Source organism: Gossypium hirsutum, chromosome A03 (genome assembly GCF_007990345.1).
Source record: "Gossypium hirsutum isolate 1008001.06 chromosome A03, Gossypium_hirsutum_v2.1, whole genome shotgun sequence".
NCBI classification, from domain to species: domain Eukaryota; kingdom Viridiplantae; phylum Streptophyta; class Magnoliopsida; order Malvales; family Malvaceae; genus Gossypium; species Gossypium hirsutum.
Window position 1 is genome coordinate 26,872,235 of NC_053426.1, and position 10,280 is coordinate 26,882,514.

The 10,280-nt window shown below is 38.4% G+C and overlaps 1 non-coding gene across 1 annotated transcript; it reads right to left on the reverse strand.

Annotated features, from left to right (window-relative positions):
- Positions 1-613: 613 nt before the first annotated feature.
- LOC121227588 (small nucleolar RNA R71) lies at positions 614-720 on the reverse strand. The gene has a single exon (XR_005925155.1). It is a non-coding gene; the product is annotated as a small nucleolar RNA R71 (small nucleolar RNA).
- Positions 721-10,280: the final 9,560 nt, after the last annotated feature.

Below are 10,280 nucleotides of genomic sequence, written 5' to 3' on the forward strand. Positions count from 1 at the left end.
TTAACTTACTTTTTCTTCTCTTGGCTGGTTTTCATAGTTTATGACTAGAAGAAACCCGTCGGGACCATTACTTTTTGACAAAGAAATCGATCGCAGAATACGTAGAAACCAAAGAGAAATAAGGCGAAGCTGAAGATACATGGAGAACGAGGAAGAAAATGATACTCAACCCCCAACCAAAGAGATGGCTAAAAACCAAGGCAATCAGCTACCTCCTTCAATTGCGGTTAATCAAAATCCTGCTCCATGCACTATGTATGATTATGCTAAACCCTCTTTAACAGGAACTGAATCGAGCATAGTTAGACCTGCTGTAGCTGCAAATACTTTTGAATTAAAACCTAACATTATTCAAATGATACAACAATTTGTTCAGTTTGATGGTTTGCAGGATGAGGATCCCAACGCTCATTTAGCCAACTTTTTAAAACTATGCGATACATTTAAAATCAATGGTGTTTCTGATGATGCCATTCTTCTTCGGTTGTTCCCCTTTTCATTGAGTAACAAATCTAAACAGTGGTTGAACTCATTACCACGAGGGTCAATTACTACTTGGGAACAAATAACCGAAAATTTTTTACTAAAATATTTTTCGCCAGCTAAAACGGCTAAATTACGTAATGATATCTCTTCTTTTGTGCAGATGGACTTAGAAACACTTTATGATGCATGGGAGAGATACAATGATCTATTGCGAAGGTGCCCTCACCATGGGTTACCACTATGGCTACAAGTTCAAATGTTCTACAATGGTGTGAATCCCTCGACAAGACAGATGATTGATGCAGCAACTGAAAGAACCATCAACAACAAAACACCTGAAGAGGCTTATGAATTCAATGAAGAAATGTCACTGAGTAACTATCAGTGGCAAGTCATGAGGACTAAGCCAACAAAAACAGCAGGCGTTTATAACGTCGACTGAGTTACTATGTTGTCAAATCAGGTAGAACTTCTCAATAAAAAGATTGATGGTTTACTTGGTCCTACGCAGGTACATCCAGTAATGAGGTGTGACTCAAGTGGATGAGGTGTGCGTACAGAATATCAATCCTTCAATCCTACAACCGAAGAGGAACAAGTCAACTATATGGGTAACAATAAGTTTAGATCTCAAAATAACCTATATAGTAATACTTATAATGTAGGTTGGAAGAACCACCCAAATTTCTCTTGGGTGGTCAAGGGAATCAAAAGTCACAAAATCTTCAGGGTTTTCAACAGCCACCTTATCAATAAGAGAAGAAACCAAACCTTGAGGAGATGCTCTCAAAATTCATCTCGGTATCAAAAATTCGTTTCCAAAATGCTGAGACAGCACTTAAAAATCAACAAGCATCGATCCAAGGACTCGAAACTCAGATAGGCCAGCTATCCAAACTAATCTTTGAACGACCACAAGGTAGCTTACCAAGTAATACTGAACCTAACCCAATTGAACACAAGGTAGCTTACCAAGTAATACTAAACCTAACCTAATTGAACACCTTAACACAATTAGTACTCAAGATAAGGAAGGGTTCATTGGGCCTGAGCCAGAATTGATGCAAGAAACTGTGGTAAGCAAAGGTAAAAGTGAGGTAGGTCATAACAAACGGTGAATGAAGAATATAAACCTCGTGTCCCATACCCTAACGCGACAAGGAAAGACTGCTCAGACTAACAATTCAGTAAATTCCTTAAAACTTTTAAAAAAATTACATATTAACTTACCGTTTATTGAAGCACTGTCGAAGATGCCGAATGCAATGAAATTTTTAAAAGAGCTTTTAGTAAATAAGAAAAAGTTGGACGAAGCATTGCATGTGGAGCTAAATGCAGTCTGCTCAGCTATTCTACAGAATAAGCTACCCCACAAATTGAAAGATCCAGGGAGTTTTACAATTCCTTGCTTAATTGGTAGTTTAGATATAAGTCATGCATTAGTTGATTTAAGGGCTAGTATTAACGTCATACCTTACAAAATGTTTAAGCAAATAGGTCTTGGGAAACCTAAACAAACTAGGATGAGCATTCAATTGGCAGATAAAACTATAAGATTTCCTAGGGGTATTATTGAAGATGTACAAGTGAAAGTAGATAAGTTCATATTTCCCGTTGACTTTATTGTTCTAGACATAGAAGAGGATAATAACACCCCTTTGATTTTAGGGAGGCCCTTTTTAGCAACTGCTAAAACAATTATTGATGTTGGCACAGGTGAGCTTACACTTCATGTGAGAGACGAAACGATCACCCTTCAAGCTCGTAATTCTGGCATCACATCGAACATTGAAGGTAATGGTCCACACCAGTCTACTAAAACTGACAATAAGACTTTGTAGAAATTGAGTTTCAAAGAAGTTCACGAGCCATGTTCCAGAAATGATAGAGGACACATTCATGAAGAACGAAGGCTACAGATAGAGGAGCAAGACAAATGGCGAGCACATAAACCGAGAACACACGGTAAACCAAAATTATGCTAGAATGAGTTCGATACCTCCCCAAATTTACTTAAGGTTGGTGACAAGGTCTTATTAGATGCTGCAGATCCCCACACTGTCACTACCACACCGAATGAAGAAATCCCTCTTACGGTACTTAGTATTTTTCCATTCTGTACAGTAAAGGTGAGTCATCCCGAGTTCGACACTTTTAAGGTAAACAACACCCGATTAAAACCTTATTTTGATGAGATTGATAGTAGGAATGAGGAGTATAAACTCCTCAAACAACCATAATCATTCACTGAAGAGGTAAGTCAAGCTTAAACTATAAATAAGCGCTTCTCGAGCGGCAACCTGAGCACTAACATTATTAATTTCTTTAAATTTTGGTATTTAACTCCTAACCTACTAATAGAGATCTTGAATACAGTTGTTTCCACAGAGACAAGGCCAAGCACACAGGCATGCTTAAGGCCATGTGAAACCAGGGTAAAAGATTTCCCCAACATGGGCTACGATAAAATGCCACGGCCGTGCGACATGGCCATGGTCAAGCCTGCCAAAACAACACAGACGTGCGGCACGCTTGTGTGGAAGACCCGTGGTTGAAACTGAGAAACTAGCACGAACGTGCGACACGCCTGTGCTAACACCCGTGGTCGAACCTGTTAAATTAACACCGGCGTGGGGATTGAACATATTGGCGTGGGAGAAGTGAACGAAGCTAGACACGGTCGTGCGACACGGCCGTGTGAACCCACACGCCTGAGGAACACGGCGTGTACTAAATGTCAGACGCGCCTAAATTTGAAATTCACTAATCACACGAGCTGAAATTTGGGAACACGGGTGCGTGCCATGGCCGTCTGCCCCAAAATCTATAAATACCCTACACTATTCACTTTCTTCTCCATTCAAAAACCCTAACCCTAGCTGCTACAACTCCACACGCCCCCCTTCCACGTCGGTGCGTCGCCTCCAACTTCATTTTTAAAGCTCAATCTCTCTCCCTTAGCGTTTGTTTACTCCTTTCACTTCTATTTTACTCATTATTAATGCTTATTAATACAATAATCTCCATTACTTTTGAACTAGTTTTCATTTTTTGTTCATTACTTTATCATTTAGTTTGCATTTTTAGATTCTTTATTATACATTTCAAATTAAATCAAGTTGTTAGACACACCTCATATCCATGACATTACTATGCTTATTTTCATGCTATTATCATGCCAATGTCTATCATTTAAATTGCATTCCTAGGTTAGTTACCATACAATTTATGTTAAATTGAGACTAGAAAAACCTTTTGCCCTTTACATTTCTATTCTCATTCTCATTATTATTGTGGTTGAGTTTGCTTCATATTAGTAGTCTTGGCTGAAATAGTTTACTTCCCCGTTGAATGTGTTTACCTATTATTATTCTTTATATTTCAGGCCTTCAATGTCATCTTCAAGAGGAAAGAAAATCGTCGAACCAGCCTTGAAGAAGAGGAAGGGAGCATCACTTCCACGAGTCCAACCGCAAAAATTCGTTACCCTCTCCTACAGTTTCCATGAGGGCCCCAAGAAAAGCTCTTACAAATACTTTGGGCCCGACCTTTAGCAGTGGGCTGCTGCATCGACTGGGCTGCCTTAGAACAAGTTTAGACGGCTGATGCGATTCGGGCTCTCTTAACCACCGACCCGTGGGAGCTGTCCTTCGGGATTATCGAGCCTACATACCTCGAGCTCACAATGGAACTCTACTCCACGTTCCATCTCCAGACTGTAATGACAAGGTACGATGATCCCGGCACGGTCTAGTTTCGCCTAGGCGGATTAATCCGCCAGCTAAGCATCCCAGAGTTTGGTGCTGCACTAGGCCTGTATACAGAGGAGTTTAGGGAGGAGAATGAACTACATGCTCTCAGTCGCCACATACATTTCTCTCCCTCGAAGTGCTGGCACACTTTGGCCCCTAGCACGGCCTCGTACAATCCTAGCCGCTCCAAGGCATCAGTTCTCCCACCATCCTTGAGGTACTTACACGCTATTTTAGCTCACACGATTACAGGGAGGCGAGAGAGCACTAGCGTCATCAATACCCACGACGTCTACTTCTTATGGTGCATGTCACAAGGGCACGTCATCGACCTTGCCTTATGGTGCATGTCGCAAGGGCACATCATCGACCTTGCCTTATAGTGCATGTCGCAAGGGCACGTCATCAACCTTGCCTACTTCATCACCCTTACAATTCAGAACCAGACGGAGCGGCATCAGAAGGGGGTCATCTCCATTGGCCCTTACACGACTTGGCAGGCGCGACACTTCGGGCTCCTCAACACTGCGACCCAAGAATCATCCCTCACTCTCATCGGCCAGATGTCTCCACAAGGCATCTCAAGCATGCTTAGCATGAGGATGATCGAGAGGCACCGAGGAACCTACCTTCCCCAGTATTGTCTCACCCAATCTACCGAGGAGAAGGCCTACGAGGACATTCTTGATGATGAACCCCCACAGCACGAGGACCCACCGACTCAGTCACTATCACCCTCTCGTCCAGTTCATGCGGCGGCTTCATATGCTGACATCTCTGAGCACCTCACCCGATTCGAGCATCAGTGTTTTCAATGACTTGACAAAATTGATGCTACCCTACAGCAGATTTGTTAGCACCTCCACATCTCATCGCCAGTCCCACCTCGCGAACCATCCAGCGATGAAAAGATGTTTAGAAATATTTATTTATTATTTTATGTTTTTAATTTTTATTGAAACTACTCTTTATTTTTATTAGATTTTAGAAATTTTATTTTTAATTATCAATTTTGGTTTTTCTTTTTAAGTAATTATTTTTCCTAATATCCCCTAAAAAGCTCTTAATTTTATCACAGTTATATAGAGCTCTTAAGCTCATCATCATATAGGAACTAAAACTCCATTGGGAAAGGTTCTCCATAACTGCCATGTCCTGCTCGACCACGACCATAGCTACCACTAGATATAATATTCTTTTGGCACAGGACTTATGGCCTAATGAACCTCTACGGCTGCCGAGTATCCCCCTCCATTCTCGAACCGATCACTCTCCAAAACTCTAGTTCGAGGAATTCATCATACAGGAAGTTTCACTTCTCTCTCTATCTTATTTTTATACTCTAATATCTATCTTTGTACATTGAGGGCAATATACATCTTAAGTGTGGGGGGGCATTCATTCATTATTAGAAAAATCCTTGAATAATCACCTTGTTCTCTTGAAAAACTTTCATATCATATTTAAGATAAAATTTAATTGATTTATGATTTTGATTGATATTTCTTGAATTAAAACATAGGCATTTATGCATTGATTGTTTAAACTTTAAGACATTAGAGAATCAAGCATGATAAGTTGATTTTTAAGAATTTAAAATTATAGGTTGTTTCCCCAAGTCTAGTTATTACCTTGAATATGAATTCACGAGTCTAAATATCAAAAAGCCATAATTTTTGTGAGATTTTTGAGCATTTTTAGCATCTATTAATCCTTTCATGCTCACTTTTATTATTGCTTTGAGTGCGTCAGTATTGAATTGTTACTCTAGAACTTGCTTGATTATGCATGTCGAGACCACACCATTTGATTTGATATGTCAAAATGATTAAGGCACTTAGGATTAACCCACTTATGCCATGAAAAGCCTACCTCCACGATTAACCCCTAGTAAACCGCCTTGAGCCTTACAAACCATTCTTTGTATTACCTTTAGTATTAACCCTTAACCTATTATTTTTGAAATCCCCTAAATTAATCCCTATTTTTGTCGAGATTTGAGTTGAAGAAATTACTTAGCTATGTCTTGTTTGTAATAAGTTAATCTTTGAATATTTAACTTGTTCCTAAAAAAAAAATATTATGTATACATATCTATAATTCCATATTTTGAGAGAAGCTCTGTTGTACGCAAGTAAAGATTAACTCTTTTTCTAGTTAGGCAAATTATTCAATTCAATCTCGATTCTAACACTTTCTTTCAGCTTGTGACCACACCCCCTAACCAAACCTCATTACAACCCTCTAAAGACCTTTTGATTGATGTATCATCTTAAATTATAGTGGTGGAGATTTGATTTTCATGCAAGCCTATGGTAATGACTTTTCATTATTGACTACTGAGTGCTTCATTTATTGTCCTTAAACACCTCGAGTGATTTGAGTCAACCTTTAGTGAAGATGTGAAACTCTGTGATATTCTGAATCAAAGGTAATTACTTAGACGAAGGGAAGAACCTAAGTTTGCTTGACTAAATACTCAACTTGGAATGTTTGAAACTTTTATGTTCTTTTAGTTGAATTCTCAACGTATGATTACCTATGGATTAGTTTGAGATATTATCAATAGAAATTATAAGTTGAGGAGAATTTATTTTGATTATGAGTTGAGAATTTTGCTTGAGGACAAGCAAATGCTTAAGTGTGGGGGTATTTGATAAACCGCAAATCATACATATTTTTACCCCATGTTTAATGCATTTTATGGATGATTTCTTATTAGAATTGGTGAATTCGATGCTCCTAATGATTTAATTTCATGTTTTATACTTAGGAGAGCATAGGAGAGCAAAAGGAACGACAAACGGGCCAAAAACAGAGAAAATGGGCCAAGTATGAACTCAACACGGCCTGGACTTCCTCACACGGGCAGCCCACACGGCCGTGTCAAATTGCCAGAATCGAAGCACGATTAAAACGGGCAGACCACACAGCCATGTCAATTTGGCAGGCTCGAACACGGCCTGAAGTAATCGCACACGGGCATGTCACACGGGCGTTTCCCTGATGAGCCCAAGTTGGGTCCAATTCGGAAAAGGCTAATTTTGAGGGCTAAAAGGCATTCCAAAGCCTATAAATACACCCCAGAGGAGGAAGAAAAGGGGATGGAGAATAGGGGGTAAGGAATTACTCCAAGGAAGCCGATTGATCCATCTCAGAAGCCAGATTCATCATCAAGACTGAAGATCTCTCCTCAATTTCCCTTCAGGAATTTTGGGTTTTCTTTTTGTTTTGTATTCTTTATTCTTCTGAGATGTTTTCTTATTTAGTTATGAACTAAAACCCCTAAATACCTAAGGGGAATGAAACCTAAGACGAATCTTGTTATTATTTTCTGAATCGTATGATAAATATTTAACTTGTTCTTAATTATGTGTTCTTAATTCTTGTTTTGATATCCGAGGATACTGATTCAAGACATGCTCTTATTCAGAATAGGAATAGACCCTGTCTAAGAGTAATTTTGTCATAATTAAGCGGAGTTGATTGCGAGCCTAGAAATAGGGTGACAAGATTTTGTCAGATTAGGGTGAAACCAAATAAGGGGATTCATAGATCGAGTTAATGTAACCCTAGAATGTTAATTAGAGAAAAGTCTCGGTTATTCAATCTAGGGATTAGACGTTATTAGTCTTGAATAAGGATAATAACATAACTTAGGGATCTCTACGGAACAAGATAATGAATAAATCGTTCGATTCAGAGCCAGAATAACAAGTAAAGTCTAGGTGGATTTGTCCTTAGGTATTGTCTTAAGTCAATCGATTTTCCCCAAAAGCAATTCCCTAAGTCTTTTCTCTGTTCGTTCTTATTTTATATAATTAGTTAATTAAAACAAAACCTCTTTATTCTTAGGCTAGATAATAAAAAGACAGCCATTACTAGTACTTTTAGTTCCTTTGGGGTTCAACAATTCAGTCTTGCTAAAACTATACTACTGTTTAATAGGTACACTTGCCTACATCGCGATGATAATTAGTTTAAGAACGAGTAATTATAAATATTTAAAACCTATCACGAAACCTCGCGATCAATATGAATGTACACTAATTTTAACAAGGGTATATTATCAACTTAAAGACTTCTAATATTAACTTCATAGTCATTTGAGTCATTTAACTAATAGATCTCATATTTAACGCATTACGCGATTTAGTCTTTTTACCGAATTAAGTACTTAAACAATAAAATTTCTTTACGAAACTTTCACATAATTAATCTATCATGCTGTAAACCTTATTAAAATAATAAAATAAATATTTTGACTTCGAATTTGTGGTGTCAAAACCAATATTTTGATTTGACCTAAAAATGAGTTGTTACACCCAAAATGTTGTCAGCCTAGGTTCAACAATGCACAAACAACCAATGCATAAATAGGCACTTATAACCAACCAATTTCAAGAAAAAATCATATCCTACCAATACCAACAACCAAAATGTTCATAAGCATCCCAAATAGCCATTCATATTCATCCAAATTCACATCCAAAAATCACTAAATGATCAAACTCACCTATTAGAATTTGTGCCTAAATCAACAAGCATACCACATTCTCAAATTCAATCATTTAGTGCTTAAAATACCAATTCACAACAAGGCAATCACATAGCAGTTATAAACTAAATATCAAAGGCCATTTACACATATATACATAACCAAGTATACCAAAATAAGTCAAATCACATGGCTATATACATAACCAAAACATATATCATTTACAAGCCAAGTCAATTGGCTATATACATTACAAACATATAGGCCATATTAGCCACAACACCTATACTTGCCATATAACCAAGTACACAAATTCAAAAGTACCAAAACAACGGCTGGATAGTGTGATGAGATCTCCGACAACTCCCAATCCGAGCAAGTTTCGAAATCACTATAAAACACAGAAAAGTAAACAGAGTAAGCTATTAAGCTTAGTAGTTTCGTGTAGCAATAAACTCAACTTACCATATGAACACAATTTTATGTAATCAAACATATCATAATATAACTCATATTAATCCACAAACCTATCACATATTCAATCACAAGGTCACAAGTTTCATAGACTCAAAGCTTATATGATTCACATACATACCTGTTATGATATGTAACAATCACTTGTTCTTGCTTACCATCAATATGCCCGTTGAACCATTTGGAATAATATCGGATACTCAAGAATCTCACACCCTAAGTGCCAATACATGGTCAAAAACATCTCATTCTCATATCGCATATGTAAATGCTCATCTTGAGCTATCACTAGGTCTGTTCACACAAGCTGACGGACAAGATGTAGCTACACGGAACTGCTTACACAAGCTAACGAGTAACCGCAACACATGCTTGAAAACTCAGCCACCGGTAGACACCCAAAAGACAATAACCCCTAATGACATGTCATTTGTATCCTATCTATTCCTAAGGTTCAACCAGGATTTCATGTAACACCTCTAACCTGTATCCATTGCCAAAACAGGGTTATAGTGCGTTACCAAAACTTTCAAAATATTTTACAAATAAATCATGCAAGTTACTATTCAAATTCTGAAATAATTCATAACGTCCCTTAAATGGACCCTCGAGGTCCAATACGAGCATTAGAATCGTGTCGGGACTTAATCGGAACCTCTAATAATTTTTTGTGACATGTCAAAATTTTTCCAAGGTGATGGGCTCACACTCCCGTGTGACCCTAGGACACGCCCGTACCTGAGGTTGTGTTCAACCTTGTGTAACTCTCTGGCTTGTGCACACAGCCATGCCACACACTCGTGTGCTAGGCTGTGTGGTTAATTAATTAAATTCAAAATTAGGTGTAGGTTTCACACGACCAAGACACACGCCCGTGTTTTAGGCCGTGTAGCACACATGGATGAGACACACGCCTAAGTCTCTGCTGTGTGCTTAATTCTGAGCATTCTATTCCTCGAATTTAAGGTGTAGGGGACACACGGCCTAATAACAAGCCCATGTATCTGGTCGTGTGTCACACACGGTCTAGACATACGCCTCTGTGTCTGTCCATGTGGACAAAATAAAGC